General features: G+C 37.6%; 20 pseudogenes; all 20 read left to right on the plus strand.

Moving 5' to 3' along the window:
* Nucleotides 1-1189: 1189 nt before the first annotated feature.
* LOC121400285 lies at nucleotides 1190-1308 on the plus strand (annotated as a pseudogene).
* A 74-nt stretch (nucleotides 1309-1382) lies between these two features.
* On the plus strand, nucleotides 1383-1501 carry LOC121400164 (annotated as a pseudogene).
* Nucleotides 1502-3771: 2270 nt separating this feature from the next.
* Nucleotides 3772-3890, plus strand: LOC121400273 (annotated as a pseudogene).
* A 74-nt stretch (nucleotides 3891-3964) lies between these two features.
* LOC121400279 lies at nucleotides 3965-4083 on the plus strand (annotated as a pseudogene).
* A 1335-nt stretch (nucleotides 4084-5418) lies between these two features.
* LOC121400274 lies at nucleotides 5419-5537 on the plus strand (annotated as a pseudogene).
* Nucleotides 5538-5620: 83 nt separating this feature from the next.
* On the plus strand, nucleotides 5621-5739 carry LOC121400247 (annotated as a pseudogene).
* Nucleotides 5740-6698: 959 nt separating this feature from the next.
* Nucleotides 6699-6807, plus strand: LOC121400102 (annotated as a pseudogene).
* A 1310-nt stretch (nucleotides 6808-8117) lies between these two features.
* On the plus strand, nucleotides 8118-8236 carry LOC121400275 (annotated as a pseudogene).
* Nucleotides 8237-8319: 83 nt separating this feature from the next.
* LOC121400192 lies at nucleotides 8320-8438 on the plus strand (annotated as a pseudogene).
* Nucleotides 8439-9227: 789 nt separating this feature from the next.
* LOC121400276 lies at nucleotides 9228-9346 on the plus strand (annotated as a pseudogene).
* Nucleotides 9347-9429: 83 nt separating this feature from the next.
* On the plus strand, nucleotides 9430-9548 carry LOC121400203 (annotated as a pseudogene).
* A 1019-nt stretch (nucleotides 9549-10567) lies between these two features.
* LOC121400111 lies at nucleotides 10568-10676 on the plus strand (annotated as a pseudogene).
* A 1302-nt stretch (nucleotides 10677-11978) lies between these two features.
* Nucleotides 11979-12097, plus strand: LOC121400286 (annotated as a pseudogene).
* A 74-nt stretch (nucleotides 12098-12171) lies between these two features.
* On the plus strand, nucleotides 12172-12290 carry LOC121400268 (annotated as a pseudogene).
* An 873-nt stretch (nucleotides 12291-13163) lies between these two features.
* On the plus strand, nucleotides 13164-13272 carry LOC121400103 (annotated as a pseudogene).
* Nucleotides 13273-14561: 1289 nt separating this feature from the next.
* On the plus strand, nucleotides 14562-14680 carry LOC121400104 (annotated as a pseudogene).
* A 74-nt stretch (nucleotides 14681-14754) lies between these two features.
* Nucleotides 14755-14873, plus strand: LOC121400130 (annotated as a pseudogene).
* An 864-nt stretch (nucleotides 14874-15737) lies between these two features.
* On the plus strand, nucleotides 15738-15846 carry LOC121400105 (annotated as a pseudogene).
* A 1312-nt stretch (nucleotides 15847-17158) lies between these two features.
* Nucleotides 17159-17277, plus strand: LOC121400289 (annotated as a pseudogene).
* Nucleotides 17278-17351: 74 nt separating this feature from the next.
* LOC121400136 lies at nucleotides 17352-17470 on the plus strand (annotated as a pseudogene).
* Nucleotides 17471-18342: the final 872 nt, after the last annotated feature.

Raw genomic sequence — 18342 nt, forward strand, 5'->3', positions numbered from 1 at the left:
GCTCTAGTCTGATATCTGAAGTGATACAGGGTCAGGCCTGGGTAGTACTTGAATGGGAGACAGCCTGAGAAGTTTTCAAAGCTTTGTTTTTTCAACGTTTGATGTTTCAAAGTTTTCAAATTTTAATTTTTCAAAGTTTTCAAATTTTAATGTTTTTCAAAGTTTTCAACGTTTTCAAAATTAGATTTTTCAAAGTTTTTAAAGTTTCAGTTTTTCAGTTTTCAAAGTTAAATTTTTCCACAGTGCTGCTGACAAGTGATACAGGGTCGGGCTTGGGTAGTACCTGGATGGGAGACAGCCTGAAAAGTTTTCAAAGCTTCATGTTTTCAACGTTTTCAAAGTTTTCAAAGTTTGAGTTTTTAAAGTTTTCAAAGTTTAATTTTTCAAAGCTTTCAAAATTTGATTTTTAAAAGTTATCAAAGTTTAATTTTTTAAAGTTTTCAAAGTTTAATTTTTTCAACGTTTTCAACGTTTTCAATGTTTTCAAATTTTTATGTTTTTCAAAGTTTTCAACGTTTTCAAGGTTTGATTTTTCAAAGTTTTCAGTTTCATTTTTCCACAGTGCCGCTGACAATTCAAGAAGCCGAAAAGTGCTTCTGTTCATCGCCTACGGCCACACCCCCTGAAAGTGCCTGATCTTGTCTGATCTCAGAAGCGATACAGGGTCGGGCCTGGTTAGTAGGCTTTGCCAATTTTTCAAAGTTTTCAACTTTATTTGGCCACAGCATCGCCGACAAGTCATGGAGCCAAAAGGTGCTGTTGTTCATTGCCTATGGCCACAACACTCTGAAAGCACCTGCTCTCGTCTGATATCTGAAGCAATACAGGGTCGGGCCTGGGTAGTACCTGGATGGGAGACAGCCTGAAAAGTTTTCGAAGCTTCATTTTTTCAAGGTTTGATTTTTCAAAGTTTTCAACGTTTTCAAAGTTTGAGTTTTCAAAGTTTAATTTTTCAAAGTTTTCAAATTTTAATTTTTCAAAGAGTTTTCTCAAGTTTAATTTTTTCAAAGTATTCAACGTTTTCAAAGTTTGATTTTTCAAAGTTTTCAAAGTTTAATTTTTTCAACGTTTTCAACATTTTCAAGGTTTGATTTTTCAAAGTTTTCAAAGTTTAATTTTTCAGTTTTCAGTTTCATTTTTCCACAGTGCCGCTGACAAGTCAAGAAGCCGAAAAGTGCTGCTGTTCATTTCCTACGGCCACACCACCCTGAAAGTGCCTGATCTCGTCTGATCTCAGAAGCGATACAGGGTCGGGTCTGGTTAGTACCTGGATGGGAGACTGCCTGGGAATACAAGGTGTCGTAGGCTTTTCAAAGTTTTCAATTTATTTTTGCCACATCATCGCCGACAAGTCATGGAGCCAAAAGGTGCTGCTGTTCATCGCCTACGGCCACACCACCCTGAAAGTGCCTGATCTCGTCTGATCTCAGAAGCAATACAGGGTCGGGCCTGGTTAGTACCTGGATGGGAGACCGCCTGGGAATACAAGGTGTCGTAGGCTTTGCCAATTTTTCAAAGTTTTCAATTTATTTTTGCCACAGCATCGCCGACAAGTCATGGAGCCAAAAGGTGCTGCTGTTCATCGCCTATGGCCACACTACCCTGAAAGCGCCTGCTCTTGTCTGATATCTGAAGCAATACAGGGTCAGGCCTGGGTAGTACTTGAATGGGACACAGCCTGAGAAGTTTTCAAAGCTTCCTTTTTTCAACTTTTTCAAGGTTTGATTTTTCAAAGTTTTCAACGTTTTCAAAGTTTAAGTTTTCAAAGTTTGAGTTTTCAAAGTTTTCAAAGTTTAATTTTTCAAAGTTTTCAAAGTTTCATTTTTCAGTTTTCAGTTTCATTTTTCCACAGTGCCGCTGACAAGTCAAGAAGCTGAAAAGTGCTGCTGTTCATCGCCTACGGCCACACCACCCTGAAAGCGGTAGAGGGTCGGGCCTGGGTAGTACATGGATGGGAGACAGCCTGAGAAGTTTTCAAAGTTTCATGTTTTCAACTTTTTCAAGGTTTTCAAAGTTTTCAAAGTTTTCAAAGTTTTCAAAGTTTTCAAAGTTTGAGTTTTCAAAGTTTTCAAAGTTTAATTTTTCAAAGTTTTCAAATTTAAATTTTTTTCAAAGTTTTCAAAGTTTTCAAAATTTGATTTTTAAAAGTTTTCAAAGTTTAATTTTTCAAAGTTTTCAAAGTTTAATTTTTTCAAAGTCTTTAACTTTTTCAAAGTTTCATTTTTCAAAGTTTCATTTTTTCAACGTTTTCAAGGTCTTCAAGATTTGATTTTTCAAAGTTTTCAAAGTTTCATTTTTCAGTTTTCAGTTTTCAGTTTAATTTTTCCACAGTGCCACTGACAAGTCAAGAAGCCGAAAAGTGCTGCTGTTCATCGCTTACGGCCACACCACCACCAATATCTGATCTCAGAAGTGATACAGGGTCGGGCCTGGTTAGTACCTGGATGGTAGACCGCCTGGGAATACCAGGTGTCGTAGGCTTTTCAAAGTTTTCAACTTTATTTTGCCACAGCATCGCCGACAAGTCATGGAGCCAAAAGGTGCTGTTGTTCATCGCCTATGGCCACACCACCCTAAAAGCGCTTGCTCTAGTCTGATATCTGAAGCGATACAGGGTCAGGCCTGGGTAGTACTTGAATGGGAGACAGCCTGAGAAGTTTTCAAAGCTTCATTTTTTCAACTTTTTCAACGTTTGATGTTTCAAAGTTTTCAAATTTTAATTTTTCAAAGTTTTCAAATTTTAATGTTTTTCAAAGTTTTCAACGTTTTCAAAATTAGATTTTTCAAAGTTTTTAAAGTTTCAGTTTTTCAGTTTTCAAAGTTAAATTTTTCCACAGTGCCGCTGACAAGTGATACAGGGTCGGGCTTGGGTAGTACCTGGATGGGAGACAGCCTGAAAAGTTTTCAAAGCTTCATGTTTTCAACGTTTTCAAAGTTTGAGTTTTTAAAGTTTTCAAAGTTTGAGTTTTTAAAGTTTTCAAAGTTTAATTTTTCAAAGCTTTCAAAATTTGATTTTTAAAAGTTTTCAAAGTTAAATTTTTTCAACGTTTTCAACGTTTTCAAAGTTTTCAAATTTTTATGTTTTTCAAAGTTTTCAACGTTTTCAAGGTTTGATTTTTCAAAGTTTTCAAAGTTTAATTTTTCAGTTTTCAGTTTCATTTTTCCACAGTGCCGCTGACAATTCAAGAAGCCGAAAAGTGCTGCTGTTCATCGCCTACGGCCACACCCCCCTGAAAGTGCCTGATCTTGTCTGATCTCAGAAGCGATACAGGGTCGGGCCTGGTTAGTAGGCTTTGCCAATTTTTCAAAGTTTTCAACTTTATTTGGCCACAGCATCGCCGACAAGTCATGGAGCCAAAAGGTGCTGCTGTTCATTGCCTATGGCCACAACACTCTGAAAGCACCTGCTCTCGTCTGATATCTGAAGCGATACAGGGTTGGGCCTGGGTAGTACCTGGATGGGAGACAGCCTGAGAAGTTTTCGAAGCTTCATTTTTTCAAGGTTTGATTTTTCAAAGTTTTCAACGTTTTCAAAGTTTGAGTTTTCAAAGTTTAATTTTTCAAAGTTTTCAAATTTTAATTTTTCAAAGTTTTCTCAAGTTTAATTTTTTCAAAGTATTCAACGTTTTCAAAGTTTGATTTTTTCAACGTTTTCAACATTTTCAAGGTTTGATTTTTCAAAGTTTTCAAAGTTTAATTTTTCAGTTTTCAGTTTCATTTTTCCACAGTGCCGCTGACAAGTCAAGAAGCCGAAAAGTGCTGCTGTTCATTTCCTACGGCCACACCACCCTGAAAGTGCCTGATCTCGTCTGATCTCAGAAGCGATACAGGGTCGGGCCTGGTTAGTACCTGGATGGGAGACTGCCTGGGAATACAAGGTGTCGTAGGCTTTTCAAAGTTTTCAATTTATTTTTGCCACATCATCGCCGACAAGTCATGGAGCCAAAAGGTGCAGCTGTTCATCGCATACGGCCACACCACCCTGAAAGTGCCTGATCTCGTCTGATCTCAGAAGCAATACAGGGTCGGGCCTGGTTAGTACCTGGATGGTAGACCGCCTGGGAATACCAGGTGTCGTAGGCTTTGCCAATTTTTCAAAGTTTTCAACTTTATTTTGCCACAGCATCGCCGACAAGTCATGGAGCCAAAAGGTGCTGTTGTTCATCGCCTATGGCCACACCACCCTAAAAGCGCTTGCTCTAGTCTGATATCTGAAGCGATACAGGGTCAGGCCTGGGTAGTACTTGAATGGGAGACAGCCTGAGAAGTTTTCAAAGCTTCGTTTTTTCAACTTTTTCAACGTTTGATGTTTCAAAGTTTTCAAATTTTAATTTTTCAAAGTTTTCAAATTTTAATGTTTTTCAAAGTTTTCAACGTTTTCAAAATTAGATTTTTCAAAGTTTTTAAAGTTTCAGTTTTTCAGTTTTCAAAGTTAAATTTTTCCACAGTGCCGCTGACAAGTGATACAGGGTCGGGCTTGGGTAGTACCTGGATGGGAGACAGCCTGAAAAGTTTTCAAAGCTTCATGTTTTCAACGTTTTCAAAGTTTGAGTTTTCAAAGTTTTCAAAGTTTGAGTTTTTAAAGTTTTCAAAGTTTAATTTTTCAAAGCTTTCAAAATTTGATTTTTAAAAGTTATCAAAGTTTAATTTTTTAAAGTTTTCAAAGTTTAATTTTTTCAACGTTTTCAACGTTTTCAATGTTTTCAAATTTTTATGTTTTTCAACGTTTTCAACGTTTTCAAGGTTTGATTTTTCAAAGTTTTCAAAGTTTTCAGTTTCATTTTTCCACAGTACCGCTGACAATTCAAGAAGCCGAAAAGTGCTGCTGTTCATCGCCTACGGCCACACCCCCTGAAAGTGCCTGATCTTGTCTGATCTCAGAAGCGATACAGGGTCGGGCCTGGTTAGTAGGCTTTGCCAATTTTTCAAAGTTTTCAACTTTATTTGGCCACAGCATCGCCGACAAGTCATGGAGCCAAAAGGTGCTGCTGCTCATTGCCTATGGCCACAACACTCTGAAAGCACCTGCTCTCGTCTGATATCTGAAGCGATACAGGGTCGGGCCTGGGTAGTACCTGGATGGGAGACAGCCTGAAAAGTTTTCGAAGCTTCATTTTTTCAAGGTTTGATTTTTCAAAGTTTTCAACGTTTTCAAAGTTTGAGTTTTCAAAGTTTAATTTTTCAAAGTTTTCAAATTTTAATTTTTCAAAGAGTTTTCTCAAGTTTAATTTTTTCAAAGTATTCAACGTTTTCAAAGTTTGATTTTTCAAAGTTTTCAAAGTTTAATTTTTTCAACGTTTTCAACATTTTCAAGGTTTGATTTTTCAAAGTTTTCAAAGTTTAATTTTTCAGTTTTCAGTTTCATTTTTCCACAGTGCCGCTGACAAGTCAAGAAGCCGAAAAGTGCTGCTGTTCATTTCCTACGGCCACACCACCCTGAAAGTGCCTGATCTCGTCTGATCTCAGAAGCGATACAGGGTCGGGCCTGGTTAGTACCTGGATGGGAGACTGCCTGGGAATACAAGGTGTCGTAGGCTTTGCCAATTTTTCAAAGTTTTCAATTTATTTTTGCCACATCATCGCCGACAAGTCATGGAGCCAAAAGGTGCTGCTGTTCATCGCCTACGGCCACACCACCCTGAAAGTGCCTGATCTCGTCTGATCTCAGAAGCAATACAGGGCCGGGCCTGGTTAGTACCTGGATGGGAGACCGCCTGGGAATACAAGGTGTCATAGGCTTTGCCAATTTTTCAAAGTTTTCAATTTATTTTTGCCACAGCATCGCCGACAAGTCATGGAGCCAAAAGGTGCTGCTGTTCATCGCCTATGGCCACACTACCCTGAAAGCGCCTGCTCTTGTCTGATATCTGAAGCAATACAGGGTCAGGCCTGGGTAGTACTTGAATGGGACACAGCCTGAGAAGTTTTCAAAGCTTCCTTTTTTCAACTTTTTCAAGGTTTGATTATTCAAAGTTTTCAACGTTTTCAAAGTTTAAGTTTTCAAAGTTTGAGTTTTCAAAGTTTTCAAAGTTTAATTTTTCAAAGTTTTCAAAGTTTCATTTTTCAGTTTTCAGTTTCATTTTTCCACAGTGCCGCTGACAAGTCAAGAAGCTGAAAAGTGCTGCTGTTCATCGCCTACGGCCACACCACCCTGAAAGCGGTAGAGGGTCGGGCCTGGGTAGTACATGGATGGGAGACAGCCTGAGAAGTTTTCAAAGTTTCCTTTTTTCAACTTTTTCAAGGTTTGATTTTTCAAAGTTTTCAAAGTTTTCAAAGTTTTCAAAGTTTTCAAAGTTTGAGTTTTCAAAGTTTTCAAAGTTTAATTTTTCAAAGTTTTCAAATTTAAATTTTTTCAGTTTTCAAAGTTTTCAAAATTTGATTTTTAAAAGTTTTCAAAGTTTTCAAAGTTTAATTTTTCAGTTTTCAAATTTAAATTTTTTCAAAGTTTTCAAAGTTTTCAAAATTTGATTTTTAAAAGTTTTCAAAGTTTAATTTTTCAAAGTTTTCAAAGTTTAATTTTTTCAAAGTCTTTAACGTTTTCAAAGTTTGATTTTTCAAAGTTTAATTTTTTTCAACGTTTTCAAGGTCTTCAAGATTTGATTTTTCAAAGTTTTCAAAGTTTCATTTTTCAGTTTTCAGTTTAATTTTTCCACAGTGCCACTGACAAGTCAAGAAGCCGAAAAGTGCTGCTGTTCATCGCTTACGGCCACACCACCCTGAAAATATCTGATCTCAGAAGTGATACAGGGTCGGGCCTGGTTAGTACCTGGATGGTAGACCGCCTGGGAATACCAGGTGTCGTAGGCTTTGCCAATTTTTCAAAGTTTTCAACTTTATTTTGCCACAGCATCGCCGACAAGTCATGGAGCCAAAAGGTGCTGTTGTTCATCGCCTATGGCCACACCACCCTAAAAGCGCTTGCTCTAGTCTGATATCTGAAGTGATACAGGGTCAGGCCTGGGTAGTACTTGAATGGGAGACAGCCTGAGAAGTTTTCAAAGCTTTGTTTTTTCAACGTTTGATGTTTCAAAGTTTTCAAATTTTAATTTTTCAAAGTTTTCAAATTTTAATGTTTTTCAAAGTTTTCAACGTTTTCAAAATTAGATTTTTCAAAGTTTTTAAAGTTTCAGTTTTTCAGTTTTCAAAGTTAAATTTTTCCACAGTGCTGCTGACAAGTGATACAGGGTCGGGCTTGGGTAGTACCTGGATGGGAGACAGCCTGAAAAGTTTTCAAAGCTTCATGTTTTCAACGTTTTCAAAGTTTTCAAAGTTTGAGTTTTTAAAGTTTTCAAAGTTTAATTTTTCAAAGCTTTCAAAATTTGATTTTTAAAAGTTATCAAAGTTTAATTTTTTAAAGTTTTCAAAGTTTAATTTTTTCAACGTTTTCAACGTTTTCAATGTTTTCAAATTTTTATGTTTTCAAAGTTTTCAACGTTTTCAAGGTTTGATTTTTCAAAGTTTTCAAAGTTTTCAGTTTCATTTTTCCACAGTGCCGCTGACAATTCAAGAAGCCGAAAAGTGCTGCTGTTCATCGCCTACGGCCACACCCCCTGAAAGTGCCTGATCTTGTCTGATCTCAGAAGCGATACAGGGTCGGGCCTGGTTAGTAGGCTTTCCCAATTTTTCAAAGTTTTCAACTTTATTTGGCCACAGCATCGCCGACAAGTCATGGAGCCAAAAGGTGCTGCTGTTCATTGCCTATGGCCACAACACTCTGAAAGCACCTGCTCTCGTCTGATATCTGAAGCGATACAGGGTCGGGCCTGGGTAGTACCTGGATGGGAGACAGCCTGAAAAGTTTTCGAAGCTTCATTTTTTCAAGGTTTGATTTTTCAAAGTTTTCAACGTTTTCAAAGTTTGAGTTTTCAAAGTTTAATTTTTCAAAGTTTTCAAATTTTAATTTTTCAAAGAGTTTTCTCAAGTTTAATTTTTTCAAAGTATTCAACGTTTTCAAAGTTTGATTTTTCAAAGTTTTCAAAGTTTAATTTTTTCAACGTTTTCAACATTTTCAAGGTTTGATTTTTCAAAGTTTTCAAAGTTTAATTTTTCAGTTTTCAGTTTCATTTTTCCACAGTGCCGCTGACAAGTCAAGAAGCCGAAAAGTGCTGCTGTTCATTTCCTACGGCCACACCACCCTGAAAGTGCCTGATCTCGTCTGATCTCAGAAGCGATACAGGGTCGGGCCTGGTTAGTACCTGGATGGGAGACTGCCTGGGAATACAAGGTGTCGTAGGCTTTGCCAATTTTTCAAAGTTTTCAATTTATTTTTGCCACATCATCGCCGACAAGTCATGGAGCCAAAAGGTGCTGCTGTTCATCGCCTACGGCCACACCACCCTGAAAGTGCCTGATCTCGTCTGATCTCAGAAGCAATACAGGGTCGGGCCTGGTTAGTACCTGGATGGGAGACCGCCTGGGAATACAAGGTGTCATAGGCTTTGCCAATTTTTCAAAGTTTTCAATTTATTTTTGCCACAGCATCGCCGACAAGTCATGGAGCCAAAAGGTGCTGCTGTTCATCACCTATGGCCACACTACCCTGAAAGCGCCTGCTCTTGTCTGATATCTGAAGCAATACAGGGTCAGGCCTGGGTAGTACTTGAATGGGACACAGCCTGAGAAGTTTTCAAAGCTTCCTTTTTTCAACTTTTTCAAGGTTTGATTATTCAAAGTTTTCAACGTTTTCAAAGTTTAAGTTTTCAAAGTTTGAGTTTTCAAAGTTTTCAAAGTTTAATTTTTCAAAGTTTTCAAAGTTTCATTTTTCAGTTTTCAGTTTCATTTTTCCACAGTGCCGCTGACAAGTCAAGAAGCTGAAAAGTGCTGCTGTTCATCGCTTACGGCCACACCACCCTGAAAGCGGTAGAGGGTCGGGCCTGGGTAGTACATGGATGGGAGACAGCCTGAGAAGTTTTCGAAGCTTCATTTTTTCAAGGTTTGATTTTTCAAAGTTTTCAACGTTTTCAAAGTTTGAGTTTTCAAAGTTTAATTTTTCAAAGTTTTCAAATTTTAATTTTTCAAAGAGTTTTCTCAAGTTTAATTTTTTCAAAGTATTCAACGTTTTCAAAGTTTGATTTTTCAAAGTTTTCAAAGTTTAATTTTTTCAACGTTTTCAAAATTTTCAAGGTTTGATTTTTCAAAGTTTTCAAAGTTTAATTTTTCAGTTTTCAGTTTCATTTTTCCACAGTGCCGCTGACAAGTCAAGAAGCCGAAAAGTGCTGCTGTTCATTTCCTACGGCCACACCACCCTGAAAGTGCCTGATCTCGTCTGATCTCAGAAGCGATACAGGGTCGGGCCTGGTTAGTACCTGGATGGGAGACTGCCTGGGAATACAAGGTGTCGTAGGCTTTGCCAATTTTTCAAAGTTTTCAATTTATTTTTGCCACATCATCACCGACAAGTCATGGAGCCAAAAGGTGCTGCTGTTCATCGCCTACGGCCACACCACCCTGAAAGTGCCTGATCTCGTCTGATCTCAGAAGCAATACAGGGTCGGGCCTGGTTAGTACCTGGATGGGAGACCGCCTGGGAATACAAGGTGTCATAGGCTTTGCCAATTTTTCAAAGTTTTCAATTTATTTTTGCCACAGCATCGCCGACAAGTCATGGAGCCAAAAGGTGCTGCTGTTCATCGCCTATGGCCACACTACCCTGAAAGCGCCTGCTCTTGTCTGATATCTGAAGCAATACAGGGTCAGGCCTGGGTAGTACTTGAATGGGACACAGCCTGAGAAGTTTTCAAAGCTTCCTTTTTTCAACTTTTTCAAGGTTTGATTATTCAAAGTTTTCAACGTTTTCAAAGTTTAAGTTTTCAAAGTTTGAGTTTTCAAAGTTTTCAAAGTTTAATTTTTCAAAGTTTTCAAAGTTTCATTTTTCAGTTTTCAGTTTCATTTTTCCACAGTGCCGCTGACAAGTCAAGAAGCTGAAAAGTGCTGCTGTTCATCGCCTACGGCCACACCACCCTGAAAGCGGTAGAGGGTCGGGCCTGGGTAGTACATGGATGGGAGACAGCCTGGGAAGTTTTCAAAGTTTCATGTTTTCAACTTTTTCAAGGTTTTCAAAGTTTTCAAAGTTTTCAAAGTTTTCAAAGTTTGAGTTTTCAAAGTTTTCAAAGTTTAATTTTTCAAAGTTTTCAAATTTAAATTTTTTCAGTTTTCAAAGTTTTCAAAATTTGATTTTTAAAAGTTTTCAAAGTTTTCAAAGTTTTCAAAGTTTTCAAACTTTTCAAAGTTTTCAAAGTTTTCAAAGTTTGAGTTTTCAAAGTTTTCAAAGTTTAATTTTTCAGTTTTCAAATTTAAATTTTTTCAAAGTTTTCAAAGTTTTCAAAATTTGATTTTTAAAAGTTTTCAAAGTTTAATTTTTCAAAGTTTTCAAAGTTTAATTTTTTCAAAGTCTTTAACGTTTTCAAAGTTTGATTTTTCAAAGTTTAATTTTTTCAACGTTTTCAAGGTCTTCAAGATTTGATTTTTCAAAGTTTTCAAAGTTTCATTTTTCAGTTTTCAGTTTTCAGTTTAATTTTTCCACAGTGCCACTGACAAGTCCAGAAGCCGAAAAGTGCTGCTGTTCATCGCTTACGGCCACACCACCCTGAAAATATCTGATCTCAGAAGTGATACAGGGTCGGGCCTGGTTAGTACCTGGATGGTAGACCGCCTGGGAATACCAGGTGTCGTAGTCTTTGCCAATTTTTCAAAGTTTTCAACTTTATTTTGCCACAGCATCGCCGACAAGTCATGGAGCCAAAAGGTGCTGTTGTTCATCGCCTATGGCCACACCACCCTAAAAGCGCTTGCTCTAGTCTGATATCTGAAGTGATACAGGGTCAGGCCTGGGTAGTACTTGAATGGGAGACAGCCTGAGAAGTTTTCAAAGCTTTGTTTTTTCAACGTTTGATGTTTCAAAGTTTTCAAATTTTAATTTTTCAAAGTTTTCAAATTTTAATGTTTTTCAAAGTTTTCAACGTTTTCAAAATTAGATTTTTCAAAGTTTTTAAAGTTTCAGTTTTTCAGTTTTCAAAGTTAAATTTTTCCACAGTGCTGCTGACAAGTGATACAGGGTCGGGCTTGGGTAGTACCTGGATGGGAGACAGCCTGAAAAGTTTTCAAAGCTTCATGTTTTCAACGTTTTCAAAGTTTTCAAAGTTTGAGTTTTTAAAGTTTTCAAAGTTTAATTTTTCAAAGCTTTCAAAATTTGATTTTTAAAAGTTATCAAAGTTTAATTTTTTAAAGTTTTCAAAGTTTAATTTTTTCAACGTTTTCAACGTTTTCAATGTTTTCAAATTTTTATGTTTTTCAAAGTTTTCAACGTTTTCAAGGTTTGATTTTTCAAAGTTTTCAGTTTCATTTTTCCACAGTGCCGCTGACAATTCAAGAAGCCGAAAAGTGCTTCTGTTCATCGCCTACGGCCACACCCCCTGAAAGTGCCTGATCTTGTCTGATCTCAGAAGCGATACAGGGTCGGGCCTGGTTAGTAGGCTTTGCCAATTTTTCAAAGTTTTCAACTTTATTTGGCCACAGCATCGCCGACAAGTCATGGAGCCAAAAGGTGCTGTTGTTCATTGCCTATGGCCACAACACTCTGAAAGCACCTGCTCTCGTCTGATATCTGAAGCGATACAGGGTCGGGCCTGGGTAGTACCTGGATGGGAGACAGCCTGAAAAGTTTTCGAAGCTTCATTTTTTCAAGGTTTGATTTTTCAAAGTTTTCAACGTTTTCAAAGTTTGAGTTTTCAAAGTTTAATTTTTCAAAGTTTTCAAATTTTAATTTTTCAAAGAGTTTTCTCAAGTTTAATTTTTTCAAAGTATTCAACGTTTTCAAAGTTTGATTTTTCAAAGTTTTCAAAGTTTAATTTTTTCAACGTTTTCAACATTTTCAAGGTTTGATTTTTCAAAGTTTTCAAAGTTTAATTTTTCAGTTTTCAGTTTCATTTTTCCACAGTGCCGCTGACAAGTCAAGAAGCCGAAAAGTGCTGCTGTTCATTTCCTACGGCCACACCACCCTGAAAGTGCCTGATCTCGTCTGATCTCAGAAGCGATACAGGGTCGGGTCTGGTTAGTACCTGGATGGGAGACTGCCTGGGAATACAAGGTGTCGTAGGCTTTTCAAAGTTTTCAATTTATTTTTGCCACATCATCGCCGACAAGTCATGGAGCCAAAAGGTGCTGCTGTTCATCGCCTACGGCCACACCACCCTGAAAGTGCCTGATCTCGTCTGATCTCAGAAGCAATACAGGGTCGGGCCTGGTTAGTACCTGGATGGGAGACCGCCTGGGAATACAAGGTGTCGTAGGCTTTGCCAATTTTTCAAAGTTTTCAATTTATTTTTGCCACAGCATCGCCGACAAGTCATGGAGCCAAAAGGTGCTGCTGTTCATCGCCTATGGCCACACTACCCTGAAAGCGCCTGCTCTTGTCTGATATCTGAAGCAATACAGGGTCAGGCCTGGGTAGTACTTGAATGGGACACAGCCTGAGAAGTTTTCAAAGCTTCCTTTTTTCAACTTTTTCAAGGTTTGATTTTTCAAAGTTTTCAACGTTTTCAAAGTTTAAGTTTTCAAAGTTTGAGTTTTCAAAGTTTTCAAAGTTTAATTTTTCAAAGTTTTCAAAGTTTCATTTTTCAGTTTTCAGTTTCATTTTTCCACAGTGCCGCTGACAAGTCAAGAAGCTGAAAAGTGCTGCTGTTCATCGCCTACGGCCACACCACCCTGAAAGCGGTAGAGGGTCGGGCCTGGGTAGTACATGGATGGGAGACAGCCTGAGAAGTTTTCAAAGTTTCATGTTTTCAACTTTTTCAAGGTTTTCAAAGTTTTCAAAGTTTTCAAAGTTTTCAAAGTTTTCAAAGTTTGAGTTTTCAAAGTTTTCAAAGTTTAATTTTTCAAAGTTTTCAAATTTAAATTTTTTTCAAAGTTTTCAAAGTTTTCAAAATTTGATTTTTAAAAGTTTTCAAAGTTTAATTTTTCAAAGTTTTCAAAGTTTAATTTTTTCAAAGTCTTTAACGTTTTCAAAGTTTGATTTTTCAAAGTTTCATTTTTTCAACGTTTTCAAGGTCTTCAAGATTTGATTTTTCAAAGTTTTCAAAGTTTCATTTTTCAGTTTTCAGTTTTCAGTTTAATTTTTCCACAGTGCCACTGACAAGTCAAGAAGCCGAAAAGTGCTGCTGTTCATCGCTTACGGCCACACCACCCTGAAAATATCTGATCTCAGAAGTGATACAGGGTCGGGCCTGGTTAGTACCTGGATGGTAGACCGCCTGGGAATACCAGGTGTCGTAGGCTTTTCAAAGTTTTCAACTTTATTTTGCCACAGCATCGCCGACAAGTCATGGAGCCAAAAGGTGCTGTTGTTCATCGCCTATGGCCACACCACCCTAAAAGCGCTTGCTCTAGTCTGATATCTGAAGCGATACAGGGTCAGGCCTGGGTAGTACTTGAATGGGAGACAGCCTGAGAAGTTTTCAAAGCTTCATTTTTTCAACTTTTTCAACGTTTGATGTTTCAAAGTTTTCAAATTTTAATTTTTCAAAGTTTTCAAATTTTAATGTTTTTCAAAGTTTTCAACGTTTTCAAAATTAGATTTTTCAAAGTTTTTAAAGTTTCAGTTTTTCAGTTTTCAAAGTTAAATTTTTCCACAGTGCCGCTGACAAGTGATACAGGGTCGGGCTTGGGTAGTACCTGGATGGGAGACAGCCTGAAAAGTTTTCAAAGCTTCATGTTTTCAACGTTTTCAAAGTTTGAGTTTTTAAAGTTTTCAAAGTTTGAGTTTTTAAAGTTTTCAAAGTTTAATTTTTCAAAGCTTTCAAAATTTGATTTTTAAAAGTTTTCAAAGTTAAATTTTTTCAACGTTTTCAACGTTTTCAAAGTTTTCAAATTTTTATGTTTTTCAAAGTTTTCAACGTTTTCAAGGTTTGATTTTTCAAAGTTTTCAAAGTTTAATTTTTCAGTTTTCAGTTTCATTTTTCCACAGTGCCGCTGACAATTCAAGAAGCCGAAAAGTGCTGCTGTTCATCGCCTACGGCCACACCCCCTGAAAGTGCCTGATCTTGTCTGATCTCAGAAGCGATACAGGGTCGGGCCTGGTTAGTAGGCTTTGCCAATTTTTCAAAGTTTTCAACTTTATTTGGCCACAGCATCGCCGACAAGTCATGGAGCCAAAAGGTGCTGCTGTTCATTGCCTATGGCCACAACACTCTGAAAGCACCTGCTCTCGTCTGATATCTGAAGCGATACAGGGTTGGGCCTGGGTAGTACCTGGATGGGAGACAGCCTGAGAAGTTTTCGAAGCTTCATTTTTTCAAGGTTTGATTTTTCAAAGTTTTCAACGTTTTCAAAGTTTGAGTTTTCAAAGTTTAATTTTTCAAAGTTTTCAAATTTTAATTTTTCAAAGTTTTCTCAAGTTTAATTTTTTCAAAGTATTCAACGTTTTCAAAGTTTGATTTTTTCAACGTTTTCAACATTTTCAAGGTTTGATTTTTCAAAGTTTTCAAAGTTTAATTTTTCAGTTTTCAGTTTCATTTTTCCACAGTGCCGCTGACAAGTCAAGAAGCCGAAAAGTGCTGCTGTTCATTTCCTACGGCCATACCACCCTGAAAGTGCCTGATCTCGTCTGATCTCAGAAGCGATACAGGGTCGGGCCTGGTTAGTACCTGGATGGGAGACTGCCTGGGAATACAAGGTGTCGTAGGCTTTTCAAAGTTTTCAATTTATTTTTGCCACATCATCGCCGACAAGTCATGGAGCCAAAATGTGCAGCTGTTCATCGCATACGGCCACACCACCCTGAAAGTGCCTGATCTCGTCTGATCTCAGAAGCAATACAGGGTCGGGCCTGGTTAGTACCTGGATGGGAGACCGCCTGGGAATACAAGGTGTCGTAGGCTTTGTCAAAGTTTTCAATTTATTTTTGCCACAGCATCGCCGACAAGTCATGGAGCCAAAAGGTGCTGCTGTTCATCGCCTATGGCCACACTACCCTGAAAGCGCCTGCTCTTGTCTGATATCTGAAGCAATACAGGGTCAGGCCTGGGTAGTACTTGAATGGGACACATCCTGAGAAGTTTTCAAAGCTTCCTTTTTTCAACTTTTTCAAGGTTTGATTTTTCAAAGTTTTCAACGTTTTCAAAGTTTAAGTTTTCAAAGTTTGAGTTTTCAAAGTTTTCAAAGTTTAATTTTTCAAAGTTTTCAAAGTTTCATTTTTCAGTTTTCAGTTTCATTTTTCCACAGTGCCGCTGACAAGTCAAGAATCTGAAAAGTGCTGCTGTTCATCGCCTACGGCCACACCACCCTGAAAGCGGTAGAGGGTCGGGCCTGGTTAGTACATGGATGGGAGACAGCCTGAGAAGTTTTCAAAGTTTCATGTTTTCAACTTTTTCAAGGTTTTCAAAGTTTTCAAAGTTTTCAAAGTTTTCAAAGTTTTCAAAGTTTGAGTTTTCAAAGTTTTCAAAGTTTAATTTTTCAAAGTTTTCAAATTTAAATTTTTTCAAAGTTTTCAAAGTTTTCAAAATTTGATTTTTAAAAGTTTTCAAAGTTTAATTTTTCAAAGTTTTCAAAGTTTAATTTTTTCAAAGTCTTTAACGTTTTCAAAGTTTGATTTTTCAAAGTTTGATTTTTTCAACGTTTTCAAGGTCTTCAAGATTTGATTTTTCAAAGTTTTCAAAGTTTCATTTTTCAGTTTTCAGTTTTCAGTTTAATTTTTCCACAGTGCCACTGACAAGTCAAGAAGCCGAAAAGTGCTGCTGTTCATCGCTTACGGCCACACCACCCTGAAAATATCTGATCTCAGAAGTGATACAGGGTCGGGCCTGGTTAGTACCTGGATGGTAGACCGCCTGGGAATACCAGGTGTCGTAGGCTTTGCCAATTTTTCAAAGTTTTCAACTTTATTTTGCCACAGCATCGCCGACAAGTCATGGAGCCAAAAGGTGCTGTTGTTCATCGCCTATGGCCACACCACCCTAAAAGCGCTTGCTCTAGTCTGATATCTGAAGCGATACAGGGTCAGGCCTGGGTAGTACTTGAATGGGAGACAGCCTGAGAAGTTTTCAAAGCTTCGTTTTTTCAACTTTTTCAACGTTTGATGTTTCAAAGTTTTCAAATTTTAATTTTTCAAAGTTTTCAAATTTTAATGTTTTTCAAAGTTTTCAACGTTTTCAAAATTAGATTTTTCAAAGTTTTTAAAGTTTCAGTTTTTCAGTTTTCAAAGTTAAATTTTTCCACAGTGCTGCTGACAAGTGATACAGGGTCGGGCTTGGGTAGTACCTGGATGGGAGACAGCCTGAAAAGTTTTGAAAGCTTCATGTTTTCAACGTTTTCAAAGTTTGAGTTTTCAAAGTTTTCAAAGTTTGAGTTTTTAAAGTTTTCAAAGTTTAATTTTTCAAAGCTTTCAAAATTTGATTTTTAAAAGTTATCAAAGTTTAATTTTTTAAAGTTTTCAAAGTTTAATTTTTTCAACGTTTTCAACGTTTTCAAAGTTTTCAAATTTTTATGTTTTTCAAAGTTTTCAACGTTTCAAGGTTTGATTTTCAAAGTTTTCAAAGTTTAATTTTTCAGTTTTCAGTTTCATTTTTCCACAGTGCCGCTGACAATTCAAGAAGCCGAAAAGTGCTGCTGTTCATCGCCTACGGCCATACCCCCCTGAAAGTGCCTGATCTTGTCTGATCTCAGAAGCGATACAGGGTCGGGCCTGGTTAGTAGGCTTTGCCAATTTTTCAAAGTTTTCAACTTTATTTGGCCACAGCATCGCCGACAAGTCATGGAGCCAAAAGGTGCTGCTGTTCATTGCCTATGGCCACAACACTCTGAAAGCACCTGCTCTCGTCTGATATCTGAAGCGATACAGGGTCGGGCCTGGGTAGTACCTGGATGGGAGACAGCCTGAGAAGTTTTCGAAGCTTCATTTTTTCAAGGTTTGATTTTTCAAAGTTTTCAACGTTTTCAAAGTTTGAGTTTTCAAAGTTTAATTTTTCAAAGTTTTCAAATTTTAATTTTTCAAAGTTTTCTCAAGTTTAATTTTTTCAAAGTATTCAACGTTTTCAAAGTTTGATTTTTTCAACGTTTTCAACATTTTCAAGGTTTGATTTTTCAAAGTTTAATTTTTCAGTTTTCAGTTTCATTTTTCCACAGTGCCGCTGACAAGTCAAGAAGCCGAAAAGTGCTGCTGTTCATTTCCTACGGCCACACCACCCTGAAAGTGCCTGATCTTGTCTGATCTCAGAAGCGATACAGGGTCGGGCCTGGTTAGTACCTGGATGGGAGACTGCCTGGGAATACAAGGTGTCGTAGGCTTTTCAAAGTTTTCAATTTATTTTTGCCACATCATCGCCGACAAGTCATGGAGCCAAAAGGTGCAGCTGTTCATCGCATACGGCCACACCACCCTGAAAGTGCCTGATCTCGTCTGATCTCAGAAGCAATACAGGGTCGGGCCTGGTTAGTACCTGGATGGGAGACCGCCTGGGAATACAAGGTGTCGTAGGCTTTGTCAAAGTTTTCAATTTATTTTTGCCACAGCATCGCCGACAAGTCATGGAGCCAAAAGGTGCTGCTGTTCATCGCCTATGGCCACACTACCCTGAAAGCGCCTGCTCTTGTCTGATATCTGAAGCAATACAGGGTCAGGCCTGGGTAGTACTTGAATGGGACACATCCTGAGAAGTTTTCAAAGCTTCCTTTTTTCAACTTTTTCAAGGTTTGATTTTTCAAAGTTTTCAACGTTTTCAAAGTTTAAGTTTTCAAAGTTTGAGTTTTCAAAGTTTTCAAAGTTTAATTTTTCAAAGTTTTCAAAGTTTCATTTTTCAGTTTTCAGTTTCATTTTTCCACAGTGCCGCTGACAAGTCAAGAAGCTGAAAAGTGCTGCTGTTCATCGCCTACGGCCACACCACCCTGAAAGCGGTAGAGGGTCGGACCTGGTTAGTACATGGATGGGAGACAGCCTGAGAAGTTTTCAACGTTTTCAAAGTTTTCAAAGTTTGAGTTTTCAAAGTTTTCAAAGTTTAATTTTTCAAAGTTTTCAAATTTAAATTTTTTCAAAGTTTTCAAAGTTTTCAAAATTTGATTTTTAAAAGTTTTCAAAGTTTCATGTTTTTCAACGTTTTCAACGTTTTCAAGGTTTGATTTTTCAAAGTTTTCAAAGTTTCACTTTTCAGTTTTCAGTTTCATTTTTCCACAGTGCCGCTGACAAGTCAAGAAGCCGAAAAGTGCGGCTGTTTATCGCCTGCGGCCACACCGCCCTGAAAGTGTCTGCTCTCGTCTGATCTCAGAAGTGATACAGGGTTGGGCCTGGATGGGAGACCGCCTGGGAATGCCAGGTGTCGTAGGCTTTGCCAATTTTTCAAAGTTTTCAACTTTATT

Source organism: Xenopus laevis, chromosome 2L (genome assembly GCF_017654675.1).
Source record: "Xenopus laevis strain J_2021 chromosome 2L, Xenopus_laevis_v10.1, whole genome shotgun sequence".
In the NCBI taxonomy this organism is placed as follows: Eukaryota; Metazoa; Chordata; class Amphibia; order Anura; family Pipidae; genus Xenopus; species Xenopus laevis.